Genomic DNA, 22,725 nt, shown 5'->3' on the forward strand with positions numbered 1-22,725 from the left:
CAGGGTTAGGGTTTTAGGGTCAGGGCCAGGGCCTAAGGTTAGGGTTGTTTTAGGTTCAGGGCCCAGGGTTAGGGTTTTAGGCTCAGGTCCAGGGCCCAGGGTTAGGGTTTTAGGCTCAGGGCCAGGGCCCAGGGTTAGGGTTTTAGGGCCAGGGCCCGTGGCCCAGGGTTAGGGCTTTAGGGACAGGGCCCGTGGTCCAGGGTTAGGGCTTTAGGGCCAGGGCCCGGGGACCAGGTTTAGGGCTTTAGGGCCAGGGCCCGGGGACCAGGGTTAGGGCTTTAGGGCCAGGGCCCGGGCACCAGGGTTAGGGCTTTAGGGCCAGGGCCCGGGGACCAGGGTTAGGGCTTTAGGGGCAGAGCCCGGGGCCCAGGGTTAGGGCTTTAGTGGCAGGGCCCGGGGCCCAGCGTTAGGGCTTTAGGGTGAGGGCCCGGGGCCCAGGATTAGGGCTTCAGGACCAGGGCCCGGGGCCCAGGGTTAGGGTTGTTTTAGGGTCAGGGCCTGGGGTCCTAAGTTACGGTTGTTTTAGGGTCAGGGCCAAGGGTTAGGGTTGTTTTAGGGTCAGGGCCCAGGGTTAGGGTTGTTTTAGGGTCAGGGCCTAGGGTTAGGGTTGTTTTAGCGTCAGGGCCCGGGGTTAGGGTTGTTTTAGGGTCAGGGCCCAGGGTTAGGGTTTCAGGCTCAGGTCTAGGGCCCAGGGTTGGGGTTTCAGGCTCAGGGCCAGAGCCCAAGTTTAGGGCTTTAGGTTCAGGGTCAGGGCCCAGGGTTAAGGTTTTACGCTCAGGTCCAGGGCCCAGGGTTAGGGTTTTAGGCTTAGGGCCCCGTGCCCAGGGTTAGGGCTTTAGGGCCAGGGCCCGTGGCCAAGGGTTAGGGCGTTAGTGCCAGGGCCCGGGGCCCAGGGTTAGGGCTGTAGGGCCAGGGCCCGGGTCCCAGGGTTAGGGCTTTAGGGCCAGGGCCCGGGGCCCAGGGTTAGGGCTGTAGGGCCAGGGCCCGGTGCCCAGGGTTAGGGCTTTAGGGCCAGGGCCCGGGGCCCAGGGTTAGGGCTTTAGGGCCAGGGCCCGGGGCCCAGGGTTAGGGCTTTAGTGGCAGGGCCCGGGGCCCAGGGTTAGGGCTTAGGGTCAGGGCCCGGGGTCCAGGTTTAGGGCTTTAAGACCAGGGCCCGGGGCCCAGGGTTAGGGCTTTAGGGTCAGCACCCGGGGCCCAGGGTTAGGGTTGTTTTAGGGTCAGGGCCCGGGGCCCTAAGTTAGGGTTGTTTTAGGGTCGGGGCCCAGGGTTAGTGTTGTTTTAGGGTCAGGGCCCAGGGTTAGTGTTGTTTTAGGGTCAGGGCCCAGGGTTAGTGTTGTTTTAGGGTCAGGGCCCAGGGTTAGTGTTGTTTTAGGGTCAGGGCCCAGGGTTAGGGTTGTTTTAGGGTCAGGGCCCAGGGGTAGGGTTGTTATAGGGTCAGGCCAGGGCCCAGGGTTTGCATTGTTTTAGGGTCAGGGCCAGGGCCCAGGCTTAGGGTTGTTTTAGGGTCAGGGCCAGGGCCCAAAGTTAGGTTTGTTTTTGGTTCAGGGCCCAGGGTTAGGGTTTTAGGCTCAGGTCCAGGGCCCAGGGCTCGGGTTTTAGGCTCAGGGCCAGGGCCCAGGTTTAGGGTTGTTTTAGAGTCAGGGCCAGGGCCCAGGGTTAGGGTTGTTTTAGGGTCATGGCCAGGTCCCAGGGTTAGGGTTGTTTTAGGGTCAGGGCTAGGGCCCAGGGTTATGGTGGTTTTAGGGTCAGGGCTGAGAGTTAGCTTTGTTTTAGGGTCAGGGCCCAGGGTTAGGCTTCTTTTAGGGTCAGGGCCCAGGGTTAGGGTTGTTTTAGGGTCAGGGCCCAGGGTTATGGTTCTTTTAGGGTTAGGGCCCAGGGTTAGGGTTTTAGGCTCAGGGCCAGGGCCCAGGGTTAGGGTTTTAGGCTCAGGGCCAGGGCCCAGGATTGGGGTTTCAGGCTCAGGGCCAGAGCCCAAGGTTAGGGTTTTAGGCTCAGTGTCAGGGCCCAGGGTTAGGGTTGTTTTAGGGTCAGGGCCCAGGGGTAGGGATGTTTTAAAGTCAGGGCCCAGGGTTAGGGTTGTTTTAGGGTCAGGGCCCTGGGTTACGGTTGTTTTAGGTTCAGGGCCCAGGGTTAGGGTTGTTTTAGGGTCAGGGCCCAGGGTTAGGGTTGTTTTAGGGTCAGGGCCCAGGGTTAGGGTTGTTTTAGGGACAGGGCCCAGGGTTAGGGTTGTTTTAGGGTCAGGGCCCAGGGTTAGGGTTGTTTTAGGGTCCCGGCCCAGGGTTAGGGTTGTTTTAGGGTCAGGGCCCAGGGTTAGGGTTGTTTTAGGGTCAGGGCCCAGGGTTAGGGTTGTTTTAGGGTCAGGGCCAGGGCCCAGGTTTAGGGTTGTTTTAGGGTCAGGGCCTAGGGTTAGGGTTGTTTTAGGGCCAGCGCCCAGGGCTAGGGGTGTTTTAGGGTCAGGGCCAGGGCCCAAAGTTAGGGTTGTTTTAGGGTCACGGCCCAGGGTTAGGGTTTTAGGCTCAGGTCCAGGGCCCAGGGTTAGGGTTTTAGGCTCAGGGCCAGGGCCCAGGGTTAGGGTTGTTTTAGGGTCAGGGCCAGGGCCCAGGGTTAGGGTTGTTTTAGAGTCAGGGCCAGGGCCCAGGGTTAGGGTTGTTTTAGGGTCAGGGCCCAGTGTTAGGGTTGTTTTAGGGTCAGGGTCCAGAGTTAGGGTTTTTTTAGGGTAAGGGCCCAGGGTTAGGGTTGTTTTAGGGTCAGGGCCCAGGGTTAGGGTTTTTTTAGGGTCAGGGCCCAGGGTTAGGGTTGTTTTAGGGTCAGGGCCCACGGTTAGGGTTTTTTGATCAGGGCCAGGGCCCAGGGTTAGGGTTTTAGGGTAAGGGCCAGGGCCCAGGATTAGGGTTTTAGGGTCAGGGCCAGGGCCCAGGGTTAGGGTTTTAGGCTCAGGGCCAGGGCCCAGGGTAAGGGTTTTAGGCTCAGGGTCAGGGCCCAGGGTTAGGGTTTTAGGCTCAGGTCCAGGGCCCAGGGTTCGGGTTTTAGGCTCAGGGCCAGGGCCCAGGTTTAGGGTTGTTTTAGAGTCAGGGCCAGGGCCCAGTGTTAGGGTTGTTTTAGGGTCATGGCCAGGTCCCAGGGTTAGGGTTGTTTTAGGGTCAGGGCTAGGGCCCAGGGTTATGGTGGTTTTAGGGTCAGGGCTGAGATTTAGGTTTGTTTTAGGGTCAGAGCCCAGGGTTAGGGTTGTTTTAGGGTCAGGGCCCAGGGTTGGGGTTGTTTTAGGGTCAGGGCCCAGGGGTAGGGTTGTTATAGGGTCAGGGCCAGGGCCCAGGGTTTGCATTGTTTTAGGGTCAGGGCCAGGGCCCAGGCTTAGGGTTGTTTTAGGGTCAGGGCCAGGGCCCAAAGTTAGGTTTGTTTTTGGTTCAGGGCCCAGGGTTAGGGTTTTAGGCTCAGGTCCAGGGCCCAGGGCTCGGGTTTTAGGCTCAGGGCCAGGGCCCAGATTTAGGGTTGTTTTAGAGTCAGGGCCAGGGCCCAGGGTTAGGGTTGTTTTAGGGTCATGGCCAGGTCCCAGGGTTAGGGTTGTTTTAGGGTCAGGGCTAGGGCCCAGGGTTATGGTGGTTTTAGGGTCAGGGCTGAGAGTTAGCTTTGTTTTAGGGTCAGGGCCCAGGGTTAGGCTTCTTTTAGGGTCAGGGCCCAGGGTTAGGGTTGTTTTAGGGTCAGGGCCCAGGGTTATGGTTCTTTTAGGGTTAGGGCCCAGGGTTAGGGTTTTAGGCTCAGGGCCAGGGCCCAGGGTTAGGGTTTTAGGCTCAGGGCCAGGGCCCAGGATTGGGGTTTCAGGCTCAGGGCCAGAGCCCAAGGTTAGGGTTTTAGGCTCAGTGTCAGGGCCCAGGGTTAGGGTTGTTTTAGGGTCCGGGCCCAGGGGTAGGGATGTTTTGAAGTCAGGGCCCTGGGTTAGGGTTGTTTTAGGGTCAGGGCCCTGGGTTACGGTTGTTTTAGGTTCAGGGCCCAGGGTTAGGGTTGTTTTAGGGTCAGGGCCCAGGGTTAGGGTTGTTTTAGGGTCAGGGCCCAGGGTTAGGGTTGTTTTAGGGACAGGGCCCAGGGTTAGGGTTGTTTTAGGGTCAGGGCCCAGGGTTAGGGTTGTTTTAGGGTCCCTGCCCAGGGTTAGGGTTGTTTTAGGGTCAGGTCCCAGGGTTAGGGTTGTTTTAGGGTCAGGGCCCAGGGTTAGGGTTGTTTTAGGGTCAGGGCCAGGGCCCAGGTTTAGGGTTGTTTTAGGTTCAGGGCCCAGGGTTAGGGTTGTTTTAGGGCCAGCGCCCAGGGCTAGGGGTGTTTTAGGGTCAGGGCCAGGGCCCAAAGTTAGGGTTGTTTTAGGGTCACGGCCCAGGGTTAGGGTTTTAGGCTCAGGGCCAGGGCCCAGGGTTAGGGTTTTAGGCTCAGGTCCAGGGCCCAGGGTTCGGGTTTTAGGCTCAGGGCCAGGGCCCAGGTTTAGGGTTGTTTTAGAGTCAGGGCCAGGGCCCAGGGTTAGGGTTGTTTTAGGGTCATGGCCAGGTCCCAGGGTTAGGGTTGTTTTAGGGTCAGGGCTAGGGCCCAGGGTTATGGTGGTTTTAGGGTCAGGGCTTTGAGTTAGGTTTGTTTTAGGGTCAGAGCCCAGGGTTAGGGTTGTTTTAGGGTCAGGGCCCAGGGTTGGGGTTGTTTTAGGGTCAGGACCAAGGGTTAGGGTTGTTTTAGGGTCAGGGCCCATGGGTATGCTTGTTTTAGTGTTAGGGCCCAGGGTTAGGTTTTTAGGCTCAGGGCCAGGGCCCAGGGTTAGGGTTTTAGGCTCAGGGCCAGGGCCTAGGGTTGGGGTTTCAGGCTTATGGCCAGAGCCCAAGGTTAGGGTTTTCGGCTCAGGGCCAGGGTCCAGGGTTAGGGTTTTAAGCTCAGGGTCAGGGCCCAGGGTTAGGGTTGTTTTAGGGTCAGGGCCAGGGCCCAGGGTTAGGGTTGTTTTAGGGTCAGGGCCAGCGCCCAAAGTTAGGGTTGTTTTAGGGTCACGGCCCAGGGTTAGGGTTTTAGGCTCAGGTCCAGGGCCCAGGGTTAGGGTTTTAGGCTCAGGGCCAGAGCCCAGGGTTAGGGTTGTTTTAGGGTCAGGGCCAGGGCCCAGGGTTAGGGTTGTTTTAGGGTCAGGGCCAGGGCCCAGTGTTAGGGTTGTTTTAGGGTCAGGGCCCAGTGTTAGGGTTGTTTTAGGGTCAGGGCCCAGAGTTAGGGTTTTTTTAGGGTAAGGGCCCAGGGTTAGGGTTGTTTTAGGGTCAGGGCCAGCGCCCAGGGCTAGGGGCGTTTTAGGGTCAGGGCCAGGGCCCAAAGATAGGGTTGTTTTAGGGTCACGGCCCAGGGTTAGGGTTTTAGGCTCAGGTCCAGGGCCCTGGATTAGGGTTTTAGGCTCAGGGCCGGAGCCCAGGGTTAGGGTTGTTTTAGGGTCAGGGCCAGGGCCCAGTGTTAGGGTTGTTTTAGGGTCAGGGCCCAGGGTTAGGGTTGTTTTAGGGTCAGGGCCCAGGGTTAGGGTTGTTTTAGGGTCAGGGCCCATAGTTAGGGTTTTTTGATCAGGGCCAGGGCCCAGGGTTAGGGTTTTAGGGTAAGGGCCAAGGCTCAGGATTAGGGTTTTAGGGTCAGGGCCAGGGCCCTGGGTTAGGGTTTTAGGGTCAGGGCCAGGGCCCAGGGTTAGGGTTTTAGGCTCAGGGCCAGGGCCCAGGGTTAGGGTTTTAGGGTCAGGGCCAGGGCCCAGTGTTAGGTTTTTAGGGTCAGGGTCAGGGCCCAGGGTTAGAGTTTTAGGGTCAGGGCCCAGGGTTAGGGATTTAGGGTCAGGGCCCAGGGTTAGGGTTTTAGGGTCAGGGCCCAGGGTTAGGGTTTTAGGGTCAGGGCCAGGGCCTAAGGTTAGGGTTGTTTTAGGTTCAGGGCCCAGGGTTAGGGTTTTAGGCTCAGGTCCAGGGCCCAGGGTTAGGGTTTTAGGCTCAGGGCCAGGGCCCAGGGTTAGGGTTTTAGGGCCAGGGCCCGTGGCCCAGGGTTAGGGCTTTAGGGACAGGGCCCGTGGTCCAGGGTTAGGGCTTTAGGGCCAGGGCCCGGGGACCAGGTTTAGGGCTTTAGGGCCAGGGCCCGGGGACCAGGGTTAGGGCTTTAGGGCCAGGGCCCGGGCACCAGGGTTAGGGCTTTAGGGCCAGGGCCCGGGGCCCAGGGTTAGGGCTTTAGGGGCAGAGCCCGGGGCCCAGGGTTAGGGCTTTAGTGGCAGGGCCCGGGGCCCAGCGTTAGGGCTTTAAGGTGAGGGCCCGGGGCCCAGGATTAGGGCTTCAGGACCAGGGCCCGGGGCCCAGGGTTAGGGTTGTTTTAGGGTCAGGGCCTGGGGTCCTAAGTTACGGTTGTTTTAGGGTCAGGGCCCAGGGTTAGGGTTGTTTTAGGGTCAGGGCCCAGGGTTAGGGTTGTTTTAGGGTCAGGGCCTAGGGTTAGGGTTGTTTTAGCGTCAGGGCCCGGGGTTAGGGTTGTTTTAGGGTCAGGGCCCAGGGTTAGGGTTTCAGGCTCAGGTCTAGGGCCCAGGGTTGGGGTTTCAGGCTCAGGGCCAGAGCCGAAGTTTAGGGCTTTAGGTTCAGGGTCAGGGCCCAGGGTTAAGGTTTTACGCTCAGGTCCAGGGCCCAGGGTTAGGGTTTTAGGCTTAGGGCCCCGGGCCCAGGGTTAGGGCTTTAGGGCCAGGGCCCGTGGCCAAGGGTTAGGGCGTTAGTGCCAGGGCCCGGGGCCCAGGGTTAGGGCTTTAGGGCCAGGGCCCGGGTCCCAGGGTTAGGGCTTTAGGGCCAGGGCCCGGGGCCCAGGGTTAGGGCTTTAGGGCCAGGGCCCGGGGCCCAGGGTTAGGGCTGTAGGGCCAGGGCCCGGTGCCCAGGGTTAGGGCTTTAGGGCCAGGGCCCGGGGCCCAGGGTTAGGGCTTTAGGGCCAGGGCCCGGGGCCCAGGGTTAGGGCTTTAGTGGCAGGGCCCGGGGCCCAGGGTTAGGGCTTTAGTGGCAGGGCCCGGGGCCCAGGGTTAGGGCTTAGGGTCAGGGCCCGGGGTCCAGGTTTAGGGCTTTAAGACCAGGGCCCGGGGCCCAGGGTTAGGGCTTTAGGGTCAGCACCCGGGGCCCAGGGTTAGGGTTGTTTTAGGGTCAGGGCCCGGGGCCCTAAGTTAGGGTTGTTTTAGGGTCGGGGCCCAGGGTTAGTGTTGTTTTAGGGTCAGGGCCCAGGGTTAGTGTTGTTTTAGGGTCAGGGCCCAGGGTTAGTGTTGTTTTAGGGTCAGGGCCCAGGGTTAGTGTTGTTTTAGGGTCAGGGCCCAGGGTTAGGGTTGTTTTAGGGTCAGGGCCCAGGGGTAGGGTTGTTATAGGGTCAGGGCCAGGGCCCAGGGTTTGCATTGTTTTAGGGTCAGGGCCAGGGCCCAGGCTTAGGGTTGTTTTAGGGTCAGGGCCAGGGCCCAAAGTTAGGTTTGTTTTTGGTTCAGGGCCCAGGGTTAGGGTTTTAGGCTCAGGTCCAGGGCCCAGGGCTCGGGTTTTAGGCTCAGGGCCAGGGCCCAGGTTTAGGGTTGTTTTAGAGTCAGGGCCAGGGCCCAGGGTTAGGGTTGTTTTAGGGTCATGGCCAGGTCCCAGGGTTAGGGTTGTTTTAGGGTCAGGGCTAGGGCCCAGGGTTATGGTGGTTTTAGGGTCAGGGCTGAGAGTTAGCTTTGTTTTAGGGTCAGGGCCCAGGGTTAGGCTTCTTTTAGGGTCAGGGCCCAGGGTTAGGGTTGTTTTAGGGTCAGGGCCCAGGGTTATGGTTCTTTTAGGGTTAGGGCCCAGGGTTAGGGTTTTAGGCTCAGGGCCAGGGCCCAGGGTTAGGGTTTTAGGCTCAGGGCCAGGGCCTAGGGTTGGGGTTTCAGGCTTATGGCCAGAGCCCAAGGTTAGGGTTTTCGGCTCAGGGCCAGGGTCCAGGGTTAGGGTTTTAAGCTCAGGGTCAGGGCCCAGGGTTAGGGTTGTTTTAGGGTCAGGGCCAGGGCCCAGGGTTAGGGTTGTTTTAGGGTCAGGGCCAGCGCCCAAAGTTAGGGTTGTTTTAGGGTCACGGCCCAGGGTTAGGGTTTTATGCTCAGGTCCAGGGCCCAGGGTTAGGGTTTTAGGCTCAGGGCCAGAGCCCAGGGTTAGGGTTGTTTTAGGGTCAGGGCCAGGGCCCAGGGTTAGGGTTGTTTTAGGGTCAGGGCCAGGGCCCAGTGTTAGGGTTGTTTTAGGGTCAGGGCCCAGTGTTAGGGTTGTTTTAGGGTCAGGGCCCAGAGTTAGGGTTTTTTTAGGGTAAGGGCCCAGGGTTAGGGTTGTTTTAGGGTCAGGGCCAGCGCCCAGGGCTAGGGGCGTTTTAGGGTCAGGGCCAGGGCCCAAAGATAGGGTTGTTTTAGGGTCACGGCCCAGGGTTAGGGTTTTAGGCTCAGGTCCAGGGCTCTGGATTAGGGTTTTAGGCTCAGGGCCGGAGCCCAAGGTTAGGGTTGTTTTAGGGTCAGGGCCAGGGCCCAGTGTTAGGGTTGTTTTAGGGTCAGGGCCCAGGGTTAGGGTTGTTTTAGGGTCAGGGCCCAGGGTTAGGGTTGTTTTAGGGTGAGGGCCCATAGTTAGGGTTTTTTGATCAGGGCCAGGGCCCAGGGTTAGGGTTTTAGGGTAAGGGCCAAGGCTCAGGATTAGGGTTTTAGGGTCAGGGCCAGGGCCCTGGGTTAGGGTTTTAGGGTCAGGGCCAGGGCCCAGGGTTAGGGTTTTAGGCTCAGGGCCAGGGCCCAGGGTTAGGGTTTTAGGGTCAGGGCCAGGGCCCAGTGTTAGGTTTTTAGGGTCAGGGTCAGGGCCCAGGGTTAGAGTTTTAGGGTCAGGGCCCAGGGTTAGGGATTTAGGGTCAGGGCCCAGGGTTAGGGTTTTAGGGTCAGGGCCCAGGGTTAGGGTTTTAGGGTCAGGGCCAGGGCCTAAGGTTAGGGTTGTTTTAGGTTCAGGGCCCAGGGTTAGGGTTTTAGGCTCAGGTCCAGGGCCCAGGGTTAGGGTTTTAGGCTCAGGGCCAGGGCCCAGGGTTAGGGTTTTAGGGCCAGGGCCCGTGGCCCAGGGTTAGGGCTTTAGGGACAGGGCCCGTGGTCCAGGGTTAGGGCTTTAGGGCCAGGGCCCGGGGACCAGGTTTAGGGCTTTAGGGCCAGGGCCCGGGGACCAGGGTTAGGGCTTTAGGGCCAGGGCCCGGGCACCAGGGTTAGGGCTTTAGGGCCAGGGCCCGGGGCCCAGGGTTAGGGCTTTAGGGGCAGAGCCCGGGGCCCAGGGTTAGGGCTTTAGTGGCAGGGCCCGGGGCCCAGCGTTAGGGCTTTAGGGTGAGGGCCCGGGGCCCAGGATTAGGGCTTCAGGACCAGGGCCCGGGGCCCAGGGTTAGGGTTGTTTTAGGGTCAGGGCCTGGGGTCCTAAGTTACGGTTGTTTTAGGGTCAGGGCCAAGGGTTAGGGTTGTTTTAGGGTCAGGGCCCAGGGTTAGGGTTGTTTTAGGGTCAGGGGCTAGGGTTAGGGTTGTTTTAGCGTCAGGGCCCGGGGTTAGGGTTGTTTTAGGGTCAGGGCCCAGGGTTAGGGTTTCAGGCTCAGGTCTAGGGCCCAGGGTTGGGGTTTCAGGCTCAGGGCCAGAGCCCAAGTTTAGGGCTTTAGGTTCAGGGTCAGGGCCCAGGGTTAAGGTTTTACGCTCAGGTCCAGGGCCCAGGGTTAGGGTTTTAGGCTTAGGGCCCCGGGCCCAGGGTTAGGGCTTTAGGGCCAGGGCCCGTGGCCAAGGGTTAGGGCGTTAGTGCCAGGGCCCGGGGCCCAGGGTTAGGGCTTTAAGGCCAGGGCCCGGGTCCCAGGGTTAGGGCTTTAGGGCCAGGGCCCGGGGCCCAGGGTTAGGGCTGTAGGGCCAGGGCCCGGTGCCCAGGGTTAGGGCTTTAGGGCCAGGGCCCGGGGCCCAGGGTTAGGGCTTTAGGGCCAGGGCCCGGGGCCCAGGGTTAGGGCTTTAGTGGCAGGGCCCGGGGCCCAGGGTTAGGGCTTAGGGTCAGGGTCCGGGGTCCAGGTTTAGGGCTTTAAGACCAGGGCCCGGGGCCCAGGGTTAGGGCTTTAGGGTCAGCACCCGGGGCCCAGGGTTAGGGTTGTTTTAGGGTCAGGGCCCGGGGCCCTAAGTTAGGGTTGTTTTAGGGTCGGGGCCCAGGGTTAGTGTTGTTTTAGGGTCAGGGCCCAGGGTTAGTGTTGTTTTAGGGTCAGGGCCCAGGGTTAGTGTTGTTTTAGGGTCAGGGCCCAGGGTTAGTGTTGTTTTAGGGTCAGGGCCCAGGGTTAGGGTTGTTTTAGGGTCAGGGCCCAGGGGTAGGGTTGTTATAGGGTCAGGGCCAGGGCCCAGGGTTTGCATTGTTTTAGGGTCAGGGCCAGGGCCCAGGCTTAGGGTTGTTTTAGGGTCAGGGCCAGGGCCCAAAGTTAGGTTTGTTTTTGGTTCAGGGCCCAGGGTTAGGGTTTTAGGCTCAGGTCCAGGGCCCAGGGCTCGGGTTTTAGGCTCAGGGCCAGGGCCCAGGTTTAGGGTTGTTTTAGAGTCAGGGCCAGGGCCCAGGGTTAGGGTTGTTTTAGGGTCATGGCCAGGTCCCAGGGTTAGGGTTGTTTTAGGGTCAGGGCTAGGGCCCAGGGTTATGGTGGTTTTAGGGTCAGGGCTGAGAGTTAGCTTTGTTTTAGGGTCAGGGCCCAGGGTTAGGCTTCTTTTAGGGTCAGGGCCCAGGGTTAGGGTTGTTTTAGGGTCAGGGCCCAGGGTTATGGTTCTTTTAGGGTTAGGGCCCAGGGTTAGGGTTTTAGGCTCAGGGCCAGGGCCCAGGGTTAGGGTTTTAGGCTCAGGGCCAGGGCCCAGGATTGGGGTTTCAGGCTCAGGGCCAGAGCCCAAGGTTAGGGTTTTAGGCTCAGTGTCAGGGCCCAGGGTTAGGGTTGTTTTAGGGTCAGGGCCCAGGGGTAGGGATGTTTTAAAGTCAGGGCCCAGGGTTAGGGTTGTTTTAGGGTCAGGGCCCTGGGTTACGGTTGTTTTAGGTTCAGGGCCCAGGGTTAGGGTTGTTTTAGGGTCAGGGCCCAGGGTTAGGGTTGTTTTAGGGTCAGGGCCCAGGGTTAGGGTTGTTTTAGGGACAGGGCCCAGGGTTAGGGTTGTTTTAGGGTCAGGGCCCAGGGTTAGGGTTGTTTTAGGGTCCCGGCCCAGGGTTAGGGTTGTTTTAGGGTCAGGGCCCAGGGTTAGGGTTGTTTTAGGGTCAGGGCCCAGTGTTAGGGTTGTTTTAGGGTCAGGGCCAGGGCCCAGGTTTAGGGTTGTTTTAGGGTCAGGGCCTAGGGTTAGGGTTGTTTTAGGGCCAGCGCCCAGGGCTAGGGGTGTTTTAGGGTCAGGGCCAGGGCCCAAAGTTAGGGTTGTTTTAGGGTCACGGCCCAGGGTTAGGGTTTTAGGCTCAGGTCCAGGGCCCAGGGTTAGGGTTTTAGGCTCAGGGCCAGGGCCCAGGGTTAGGGTTGTTTTAGGGTCAGGGCCAGGGCCCAGGGTTAGGGTTGTTTTAGGGTCAGGGCCAGGGCCCAGTGTTAGGGTTGTTTTAGGGTCAGGGCCCAGTGTTAGGGTTGTTTTAGGGTCAGGGCCCAGAGTTAGGGTATTTTTAGGGTCAGGGCCCAGGGTTAGGGTTGGTTTAGGGTCAGGGCCCAGGGTTAGGGTTGTTTTAGGGTCAGGGCCCAGGGTTAGGGTTGTTTTAGGGTCAGGGCCCACGGTTAGGGTTTTTTGATCAGGGCCAGGGCCCAGGGTTAGGGTTTTAGGGTAAGGGCCAGGGCCCAGGATTAGGGTTTTAGGGTCAGGGCCAGGGCCCAGGGTTAGGGTTTTAGGCTCAGGGCCAGGGCCCAGGGTTAGGGTTGTTTTAGGGTCAGGGCTAGGGCCCAGGGTTATGGTGGTTTTAGGGTCAGGGCTGAGAGTTAGGTTTGTTTTAGGGTCAGAGCCCAGGGTTAGGGTTGTTTTAGGGTCAGGGCCCAGGGTTGGGGTTGTTTTAGGGTCAGGGCCAAGGGTTAGGGTTGTTTTAGGGTCCCGGCCCAGGGTTAGGGTTGTTTTAGGGTCACGGCCCAGGATTAGGGTTGTTTTAGGGTCAGGGCCCAGGGTTAGGGTTGTTTTAGGGTCAGGGCCAGGGCCCAGGTTTAGGGTTGTTTTAGGGTCAGGGCCCAGGGTTAGGGTTGTTTTAGGGCCAGCGCCCAGGGCTAGGGGTGTTTTAGGGTCAGGGCCAGGGCCCAAAGTTAGGGTTGTTTTAGGGTCACGGCCCAGGGTTAGGGTTTTAGGCTCAGGGCCAGGGCCCAGGGTTAGGGTTTTAGGCTCAGGTCCAGGTCCCAGGGTTCGGGTTTTAGGCTCTGGGCCAGGGCCCAGGTTTAGGGTTGTTTTAGAGTCAGGGCCAGGGCCCAGGGTTAGGGTTGTTTTAGGGTCATGGCCAGGTCCCAGGGTTAGGGTTGTTTTAGGGTCAGGGCTAGGGCCCAGGGTTATGGTGGTTTTAGGGTCAGGGCTGAGAGTTAGGTTTGTTTTAGGGTCAGAGCCCAGGGTTAGGGTCGTTTTAGGGTCAGGGCCCAGGGTTGGGGTTGTTTTAGGGTCAGGGCCAAGGGTTAGGGTTGTTTTAGGGTCAGGGCCCATGGGTATGCTTGTTTTAGTGTTAGGGCCCAGGGTTAGGGTTTTAGGCTCAGGGCCAGGGCCCAGGGTTAGGGTTTTAGGCTCAGGGCCAGGGCCTAGGGTTGGGGTTTCAGGCTTATGGCCAGAGCCCAAGGTTAGGGTTTTCGGCTCAGGGCCAGGGTCCAGGGTTAGGGTTTTAAGCTCAGGGCCAGGGCCCAGGGTTAGGGTTGTTTTAGGGTCAGGGCCAGGGCCCAGGGTTAGGGTTGTTTTAGGGTCAGGGCCAGCGCCCAGGGCTAGGGGTGTTTTAGGGTCAGGGCCAGGGCCCAAAGTTAGGGTTGTTTTAGGGTCACGGCCCAGGGTTAGGGTTTTAGGCTCAGGTCCAGGGCCCAGGGTTAGGGTTTTAGGCTCAGGGCCAGAGCCCAGGGTTAGGGTTGTTTTAGGGTCAGGGCCAGGGCCCAGGGTTAGGGTTGTTTTAGGGTCAGGGCCAGGGCCCGGTGTTAGGGTTGTTTTAGGGTCAGGGCCCAGTGTTAGGGTTGTTTTAGGGTCAGGGCCCAGAGTTAGGGTTTTTTTAGGGTAAGGGCCCAGGGTTAGGGTTGTTTTAGGGTCAGGGCCAGCGCCCAGGGCTAGGGGCGTTTTAGGGTCAGGGCCAGGGCCCAAAGATAGGGTTGTTTTAGGGTCACGGCCCAGGGTTAGGGTTTTAGGCTCAGGTCCAGGGCCCTGGGTTAGGGTTTTAGGCTCAGGGCCAGAGCCCAGGGTTAGGGTTGTTTTAGGGTCAGGGCCAGGGCCCAGGGTTAGGGTTGTTTTAGGGTCAGGGCCAGGGCCCAGTGTTAGGGTTGTTTTAGGGTCAGGGCCCAGGGTTAGGGTTGTTTTAGGGTCAGGGCCCAGGGTTAGGGTTGTTTTAGGGTCAGGGCCCATAGTTAGGGTTTTTTCATCAGGGCCAGGGCCCAGGGTTAGGGTTTTAGGGTAAGGGCCAAGGCTCAGGATTAGGGTTTTAGGGTCAGGGCCAGGGCCCTGGGTTAGGGTTTTAGGGTCAGGGCCAGGGCCCAGGGTTAGGGTTTTAGGCTCAGGGCCAGGGCCCAGGGTTAGGGTTTTAGGGTCAGGGCCAGGGCCCAGTGTTAGGTTTTTAGGGTCAGGGCCAGGGCCCAGGGTTAGAGTTTTAGGGTCAGGGCCCAGGGTTAGGGATTTAGGGTCAGGGCCCAGGGTTAGGGTTTTAGGGTCAGGGCCCAGGGTTAGGGTTTTAGGGTCAGGGCCAGGGCCTAAAGTTAGGGTTGTTTTAGGTTCAGGGCCCAGGGTTAGGGTTTTAGGCTCAGGTCCAGGGCCCAGGGTTAGGGTTTTAGGCTCAGGGCCAGGGCCCAGGGTTAGGGTTTTAGGGCCAGGGCCCGTGGCCCAGGGTTAGGGCTTTAGGGACAGGGCCCGTGGCCCAGGGTTAGGGCTTTAGGGCCGGGGCCCGGGGACCAGGTTTAGGGCTTTAGGGCCGGGGCCCGGGGACCAGGGTTAGGGCTTTAGGGCCGGGGCCCGGGCACCAGGGTTAGGGCTTTAGGGCCAGGGCCCGGGGCCCAGGGTTAGGGCTTTACGGGCAGAGCCCGGGGCCGAGGGTTAGGGCTTTAGTGGCAGGGCCCGGGGCCCAGCGTTAGGGCTTTAGGGTGAGGGCCCGGGGCCCAGGATTAGGGCTTTAGGACCAGGGCCCGGGGCCCAGGGTTAGGGTTGTTTTAGGGTCAGGGCGCAGGGCCCTAAGTTAGGGTTGTTTTAGGGTCAGGGCCCAGGGTTAGGGTTGTTTTAGGGTCAGGGCCCAGGGTTAGGGTTGTTTTAGGGTCAGGGCCTAGAGTTAGGGTTGTTTTAGCGTCAGGGCCCGGGGTTAGGGTTGTTTTAGGGTCAGGGCCCAGGGTTAGGGTTTCAGGCTCAGGTCTAGGGCCCAGGGTTGGGGTTTCTGGCTCAGGGCCAGAGCCCAAGTTTAGGGCTTTAGGTTCAGGGTCAGGGCCCAGGGTTAAGGTTTTACGCTCAGGTCCAGGGCCCAGGGTTAGGGTTTTAGGCTTAGGGCCCCGGGCCCAGGGTTAGGGCTTTAGGGCCAGGGCCCGTGGCCAAGGGTTAGGGCGTTAGTGCCAGGGCCCGGGGCCCAGGGTTAGGGCTTTAGGGCCAGGGCCCGGGTCCCAGGGTTAGGGCTTTAGGGCCAGGGCCCGGGGCCCAGGGTTAGGGCTGTAGGGCCAGGGCCCGGTGCCCAGGGTTAGGGCTTTAGGGCCAGGGCCCGGGGCCCAGGGTTAGGGCTTTAGGGCCAGGGCCCGGGGCCCAGGGTTAGGGCTTTAGTGGCAGGGCCCGGGGCCCAGGGTTAGGGCTTAGGGTCAGGGCCCGGGGTCCAGGTTTAGGGCTTTAAGACCAGGGCCCGGGGCCCAGGGTTAGGGCTTTAGGGTCAGCGCCCGGGGCCCAGGGTTAGGGTTGTTTTAGGGTCAGGGCCCGGGGCCCTAAGTTAGGGTTGTTTTAGGGTCGGGGCCCAGGGTTAGTGTTGTTTTAGGGTCAGGGCCCAGGGTTAGTGTTGTTTTAGGGTCAGGGCCCAGGGTTAGTGTTGTTTTAGGGTCAGGGCCCAGGGTTAGTGTTGTTTTAGGGTCAGGGCCCAGGGTTAGGGTTGTTTTAGGGTCAGGGCCCCGGGGTAGGGATGTTATAGGGTCAGGGCCAGGGCCCAGGGTTTGCATTGTTTTAGGGTCAGGGCCAGGGCCCAGGCTTAGGGTTGTTTTAGGGTCAGGGCCAGGGCCCAAAGTTAGGTTTGTTTTTGGTTCAGGGCCCAGGGTTAGGGTTTTAGGCTCAGGTCCAGGGCCCAGGGCTCGGGTTTTAGGCTCAGGGCCAGGGCCCAGGTTTAGGGTTGTTTTAGAGTCAGGGCCAGGGCCCAGGGTTAGGGTTGTTTTAGGGTCATGGCCAGGTCCCAGGGTTAGGGTTGTTTTAGGGTCAGGGCTAGGGCCCAGGGTTATGGTGGTTTTAGGGTCAGGGCTGAGAGTTAGGTTTGTTTTAGGGTCAGGGCCCAGGGTTAGGCTTCTTTTAGGGTCAGGGCCCAGGGTTGGGGTTGTTTTAGGGTCAGGGCCCAGGGTTATGGTTCTTTTAGGGTTAGGGCCCAGGGTTAGGGTTTTAGGCTCAGGGCCAGGGCCCAGGGTTAGGGTTTTAGGCTCAGGGCCCGGGCCCAGGATTGGGGTTTCAGGCTCAGGGCCAGAGCCCAAGGTTAGGGTTTTAGGCTCAGTGTCAGGGCCCAGGGTTAGGGTTGTTTTAGGGTCAGGGCCCAGGGGTAGGGATGTTTTAAAGTCAGGGCCCAGGGTTAGGGTTGTTTTAGGGTCAGGGCCCTGGGTTACGGTTGTTCTAGGTTCAGGTCCCAGGGTTAGGGTTGTTTTAGGGTCAGGGCCCAGGGTTAGGGTTGTTTTAGGGTCAGGGCCCAGGGTTAGGGTTGTTTTAGGGACAGGGCCCAGGGTTAGGGTTGTTTTAGGGTCAGGGCCCAGGGTTAGGGTTGTTTTAGGGTCCCGGCCCAGGGTTAGGGTTGTTTTAGGGTCAGGGCCCAGGGTTAGGGTTGTTTTAGGGTCAGGGCCCAGGGTTAGGGTTGTTTTAGGGTCAGGGCCAGGGCCCAGGTTTAGGGTTGTTTTAGGGTCAGGGCCTAGGGTTAGGGTTGTTTTAGGGCCAGCGCCCAGGGCTAGGGGTGTTTTAGGGTCAGGGCCAGGGCCCAAAGTTAGGGTTGTTTTAGGGTCACGGCCCAGGGTTAGGGTTTTAGGCTCAGGTCCAGGGCCCAGGGTTAGGGTTTTAGGCTCAGGGCCAGGGCCCAGGGTTAGGGTTGTTTTAGGGTCAGGGCCATGGCCCAGGGTTAGGGTTGTTTTAGGGTCAGGGCCAGGGCCCAGTGTTAGGGTTGTTTTAGGGTCAGGGCCCAGTGTTAGGGTTGTTTTAGGGTCAGGGCCCAGAGTTAGGGTTTTTTTAGGGTCAGGGCCCAGGGTTAGGGTTGGTTTAGGGTCAGGGCCCAGGGTTAGGGTTGTTTTAGGGTCAGGGCCCAGGGTTAGGGTTGTTTTAGGGTCAGGGCCCACGGTTAGGGTTTTTTGATCAGGGCCAGGGCCCAGGGTTAGGGTTTTAGGGTAAGGGCCAGGGCCCAGGATTAGGGTTTTAGGGTCAGGGCCAGGGCCCAGGGTTAGGGTTTTAGGCTCAGGGCCAGGGCCCAGGGTTAGGGTTTTAGGCTCAGGGCCAGGGCCCAGGGTTAGGGTTTTAGGCTCAGGTCCAGGGCCCAGGGTTCGGGTTTTAGGCTCAGGGCCAGAGCCCAGGGTTAGGGTTGTTTTAGGGTCAGGGCCAGGGCCCAGGGTTAGGGTTGTTTTAGGGTCAGGGCCAGGGCCCAGTGTTAGGGTTGTTTTAGGGTCAGGGCCCAGTGTTAGGGTTGTTTTAGGGTCAGGGCCCAGAGTTAGGGTTTTTTTAGGGTAAGGGCCCAGGGTTAGGGTTGTTTTAGGGTCAGGGCCAGCGCCCAGGGCTAGGGGCGTTTTAGGGTCAGGGCCAGGGCCCAAAGATAGGGTTGTTTTAGGGTCACGGCCCAGGGTTAGGGTTTTAGGCTCAGGTCCAGGGCCCTGGGTTAGGGTTTTAGGCTCCGGGCCAGAGCCCAGGGTTAGGGTTGTTTTAGGGTCAGGGCCAGGGCCCAGGGTTAGGGTTGTTTTAGGGTCAGGGCCAGGGCCCAGTGTTAGGGTTGTTTTAGGGTCAGGGCCCAGGGTTAGGGTTGTTTTAGGGTCAGGGCCCAGGGTTAGGGTTGTTTTAGGGTCAGGGCCCACAGTTAGGGTTTTTTGATCAGGGCCAGGGCCCAGGGTTAGGGTTTTAGGTTAAGGGCCAAGGCTCAGGATTAGGGTTTTAGGGTCAGGGCCAGGGCCTTGGGTTAGGGTTTTAGGGTCAGGGCCAGGGCCCAGGGTTAGGGTTTTAGGCTCAGGGCCAGGGCCCAGGGTTTAGGTTTTAGGGTCGGGGCCAGGGCCCAGTGTTAGGTTTTTAGGGTCAGGGCCAGGGCCCAGGGTTAGAGTTTTAGGGTCAGGGCCCAGGGTTAGGGATTTAGGGTCAGGGCCCAGGGTTAGGGTTTTAGGGTCAGGGCCCAGGGTTAGGGTTTTAGGGTCAGGGCCAGGGCCTAAAGTTAGGGTTGTTTTAGGTTCAGGGCCCAGGGTTAGGGTTTTAGGGTCAGGGCCAGGGCCCAGGGTTATGGTTTTAGGCTCAGGGCCAGGGCCCAGGTTTAGGGTTGTTTTAGGGTCAGGGCCCAGGGTTAGGGTTGTTTTAGGGTCAGGGCCTAGGGTTTTGGTTCTCTTAGGTTTAGGGCCCAGGGTTAGGGTTTTAGGCTCAGGGCCAGGGCCCAGGGTTAGGGTTTTAGGGTCAGGGCCAGGGCCCAAAGTTAGGGTTGTTTTAGGTTCAGGTCCCAGGGTTAGGGTTCTGGCTCAGGTCTAGGGCCCAGGGTTATGGTTTTAGGGTCAGGGCCAGGGCCCAGGGTTAGGGTTGTTTTAGGGTCAGGGCCAGGGCTCAGGGTTATGGTTGTTTTAAGGTCATGGCCAGGTCCCAGGGTTAGGGTTGTTTTAGGGTCAGGGCCAGGGCCCAGGGTTATGGTTGTTTTAGGGTCAGGGCCCAGGGTTAGGGTTGTTTTAGGGTCAGGGCCCAGGGTTAGGGTTGTTTTAGGGTCAGGGCCCAGGGTTAGGGTTGTTTTAGGGTCAGGGCCTAGGGTTATGGTTCTCTTAGGTTTAGGGCCCAGGGTTAGGGTTTTAGGCTCAGGGCCAGGGCCCAGGTTTAGGGTTTTAGGCTCAGGGCCTGGGCCCAGGGTTGGGGTTTCAGGCTCAGGGCCCGAGCCCAAGGTTAGGGTTTTCGGCTCAGGGCCAGGGCCCAGGGTTAGGGTTTTAGGCTCAGGGCCAGGGCCCAGGGTTAAGGTTTTAGGCTCAGGGCCAGGGCCCAGTGTTAGGGTTTTTGGCTCAGGGCCAGGGACCAGAGATAGGGTTTTAGGCTCAGGGCCAGGGCCCAGGGTTAGGGTTTTAGGGTCAGGGCCCTGGGTTTGGGTGGTTTTAGGGTTAGGGCCCAGGGTTAGGGTTGTTTTAGGGTCAGGGCCCAGGGTGAGGGTTGTTTTAGGGTCAGGGCCAGGGCCAGGTTTAGGGTTGTTGTAAGGTCAGGGCCCAGGGTTAGGGTTTTAGGCTCAGGTCCAGGGCCCAGGGATAGGATGTTAGGCTCAGGGCCAGGGCCCAGGTTTAGTGTTGTTTTAGGGTCAGGTCCAGGGCTCAGGGTTAGGGTTGTTTTAGGGTCATGGCCAGTGCCGAGGGTTAGGGTTGTTTTAGGGTCAGGGCCAGGGCCCAGGGTTATGGTTGTTTTAGGGTCAGAGCCCAGGGTTAGGGTTGTTTTATGGTTAGGGCCCAGGGTTGGGGTTGTTTTAGGGTCAGGGCCAAGGGTTAGAGTTGTTTTAGGGTCAGGGCCCATGGTTATGGTTGTTTTAGTGTTAGGACCCAGGGTTAGGGTTTTAGGCTCAGGGCCAGGGCCCAGGGTTAGGGTTTTAGGCTCAGGGCCAGGGCCTAGGGTTGGGGTTTCAGGCTCAGGGCCAGAGCCCAAGGTTAGGGTTTTCGGCACAGGGCCAGGGCCCAGGGTTAGGGTTTTAGGCTCAGGGCCGGGGCCCAGGGTTAGTGTTGTTTTAGGGTCAGGGCCAGGGCCCAGGGTTAGGGTTGTTTTAGGGTCAGGGCCAGGGCCCAGGGCTAGGGGTTTTTTAGGGTCAGGGCCAGGCCCCAGGGTTAGGGTTTTAGGCTCAGGGCCAGGGCCCAGGGTTAGGGTTGTTTTAGGGTCAGGGCCAGGCCAGGGTTAGGGTTGTTTTAGGGTCAGGGCCAGGGCTCAGGGTTAGGGTTGTTTTAGGGTCAGGGCACAGGGGTAGGGATGTTTTAGGGTCGGGTCCCAGCGTTAGGGTTGGTTTAGGGTTAGGGCCCTGCGTTACGGTTGTTTTAGGGTCAGGGCCCAGGGTTAGGTTTGTTTTAGGGTCAGGGCCCAGGGTTAGGGTTTTAGGCTCCGGGCCAGAGCCCAGGGTTAGGGTTGTTTTAGGGTCAGGGCCAGGGCCCAGGGTTAGGGTTGTTTTAGGGTCAGGGCCAGGGCCCAGTGTTAGGGTTGTTTTAGGGTCAGGGCCCAGGGTTAGGGTTGTTTTAGGGTCAGGGCCCAGGGTTAGGGTTGTTTTAGGGTCAGGGCCCACAGTTAGGGTTTTTTGATCAGGGCCAGGGCCCAGGGTTAGGGTTTTAGGTTAAGGGCCAAGGCTCAGGATTAGGGTTTTAGGGTCAGGGCCAGGGCCTTGGGTTAGGGTTTTAGGGTCAGGGCCAGGGCCCAGGGTTAGGGTTTTAGGCTCAGGGCCAGGGCCCAGGGTTAAGGTTTTAGGGTCGGGGCCAGGGCCCAGTGTTAGGTTTTTAGGGTCAGGGCCAGGGCCCAGGGTTAGAGTTTTAGGGTCAGGGCCCAGGGTTAGGGATTTAGGGTCAGGGCCCAGGGTTAGGGTTTTAGGGTCAGGGCCCAGGGTTAGGGTTTTAGGGTCAGGGCCAGGGCCTAAAGTTAGGGTTGTTTTAGGTTCAGGGCCCAGGGTTAGGGTTTTAGGGTCAGGGCCAGGGCCCAGGGTTATGGTTTTAGGCTCAGGGCCAGGGCCCAGGTTTAGGGTTGTTTTAGGGTCAGGGCCCAGGGTTAGGGTTGTTTTTGGGTCAGGGCCTAGGGTTTTGGTTCTCTTAGGTTTAGGGCCCAGGGTTAGGGTTTTAGGCTCAGGGCCAGGGCCCAGGGTTAGGGTTTTAGGGTCAGGGCCAGGGCCCAAAGTTAGGGTTGTTTTAGGTTCAGGTCCCAGGGTTAGGGTTCTGGCTCAGGTCTAGGGCCCAGGGTTATGGTTTTAGGGTCAGGGCCAGGGCCCAGGGTTAGGGTTGTTTTAGGGTCAGGGCCAGGGCTCAGGGTTATGGTTGTTTTAAGGTCATGGCCAGGTCCCAGGGTTAGGGTTGTTTTAGGGTCAGGGCCAGGGCCCAGGGTTATGGTTGTTTTAGGGTCAGGGCCCAGGGTTAGGGTTGTTTTAGGGTCAGGGCCCAGGGTTAGGGTTGTTTTAGGGTCAGGGCCCAGGGTTAGGGTTGTTTTAGGGTCAGGGCCTAGGGTTATGGTTCTCTTAGGTTTAGGGCCCAGGGTTAGGGTTTTAGGCTCAGGGCCAGGGCCCAGGTTTAGGGTTTTAGGCTCAGGGCCTGGGCCCAGGGTTGGGGTTTCAGGCTCAGGGCCCGAGCCCAAGGTTAGGGTTTTCGGCTCAGGGCCAGGGCCCAGGGTTAGGGTTTTAGGCTCAGGGCCAGGGCCCAGGGTTAAGGTTTTAGGCTCAGGGCCAGGGCCCAGTGTTAGGGTTTTTGGCTCAGGGCCAGGGACCAGAGATAGGGTTTTAGGCTCAGGGCCAGGGCCCAGGGTTAGGGTTTTAGGGTCAGGGCCCTGGGTTTGGGTTGTTTTAGGGTTAGGGCCCAGGGTTAGGGTTGTTTTAGGGTCAGGGCCCAGGGTGAGGGTTGTTTTAGGGTCAGGGCCAGGGCCAGGTTTAGGGTTGTTGTAAGGTCAGGGCCCAGGGTTAGGGTTTTAGGCTCAGGTCCAGGGCCCAGGGATAGGATGTTAGGCTCAGGGCCAGGGCCCAGGTTTAGGGTTGTTTTAGGGTCAGGTCCAGGGCTCAGGGTTTGGGTTGTTTTAGGGTCATGGCCAGTGCCGAGGGTTAGGGTTGTTTTAGGGTCAGGGCCAGGGCCCAGGGTTATGGTTGTTTTAGGGTCAGAGCCCAGGGTTAGGGTTGTTTTATGGTTAGGGCCCAGGGTTGGGGTTGTTTTAGGGTCAGGGCCAAGGGTTAGAGTTGTTTTAGGGTCAGGGCCCATGGTTATGGTTGTTTTAGTGTTAGGACCCAGGGTTAGGGTTTTAGGCTCAGGGCCAGGGCCCAGGGTTAGGGTTTTAGGCTCAGGGCCAGGGCCTAGGGTTGGGGTTTCAGGCTCAGGGCCAGAGCCCAAGGTTAGGGTTTTCGGCACAGGGCCAGGGCCCAGGGTTAGGGTTTTAGGCTCAGGGCCGGGGCCCAGGGTTAGTGTTGTTTTAGGGTCAGGGCCAGGGCCCAGGGTTAGGGTTGTTTTAGGGTCAGGGCCAGGGCCCAGGGCTAGGGGTGTTTTAGGGTCAGGGCCAGGGCCCAGGGTTAGGGTTTTAGGCTCAGGGCCAGGGCCCAGGGTTAGGGTTGTTTTAGGGTCAGGGCCAGGCCAGGGTTAGGGTTGTTTTAGGGTCAGGGCACAGGGGTAGGGATGTTTTAGGGTCGGGTCCCAGCGTTAGGGTTGGTTTAGGGTCAGGGCCCTGGGTTACGGTTGTTTTAGGGTCAGGGCCCAGGGTTAGGTTTGTTTTAGGGTCAGGGCCCAGGGTTAGGGTTGTTTTAGGGTCAGGGTCCAGGGTTAGGGTTGTTTTAGGGTCAGGGTCCAGGGTTAGGGTTGTTTTAGGGTCTGGTCCCTAAGTGACGCCTCTGCTGCCTACATCAAAATCTCCCCGGCTTGCTCCACAATGGTCCCGTCACGTGGTGCAGACTCAGGCGCGGTCTTGTGTGTGCAGAGGCAGGCTTGGTCTTGTGTGCTCTTGATCATGCACCTAGTCACATCTGTTCTACAGTGTTGCATTCTTCTAATTTCCATGCACATCTTTGCATAGGCGTGTTCCCATTGTTCCCATGCCAATAAGTGGTGTGCAAGGTTCCAGAGTGCGCCAGTATTTCTTTAGTCGGTGTCATGCTGTTGGATATTCAGGTTTTTTAACTTAGTGTAAATAACATTCACATTTCTAAAAACCAGAAGAGTGTTTGTGATTAAGATATCATCTTAGTGGATATTAAATTGCTGCATCTGATTTCATTTCTCTTTCCCAAATAAAGAGTCAGTTGTGTGGGCTAGTCTCATTCTGAAACTGCACACTCCCATCCCAGAGGTAGAAAGCGAGATCTCCTGCCTGCATTTCATGGAGCATGTGATTATGGAGGTGTCCAGTCCCAGCAAACAGACCCCACATTCTTTTCCTTCAGTGACTCAGACGCAGTATGTGGAGAGTCCCAGACAGTATCTCTCCCTCACGTTCATTAACCTCCAGAGATTAAACATCACCTGATACACAGAACTGTGGGTTCCCCGTTTGGCTAAGCATCAGGTGCAGCCAGGTTC

At 59.1% G+C, this 22,725-nt stretch overlaps 1 protein-coding gene across 2 annotated transcripts in view; it reads left to right on the plus strand.

Annotated features, from left to right (window-relative positions):
• The window catches only part of LOC134756488 (uncharacterized), a 208,300-nt gene that overhangs the window by 89,152 nt on the left and 96,423 nt on the right, over positions 1-22,725 (plus strand). The gene's annotated exons all lie outside the window — the stretch shown is intronic.

The sequence above is a fragment of the Gorilla gorilla genome, chromosome 9 (assembly GCF_029281585.2).
Source record: "Gorilla gorilla gorilla isolate KB3781 chromosome 9, NHGRI_mGorGor1-v2.1_pri, whole genome shotgun sequence".
NCBI lineage: Eukaryota > Metazoa > Chordata > Mammalia > Primates > Hominidae > Gorilla > Gorilla gorilla.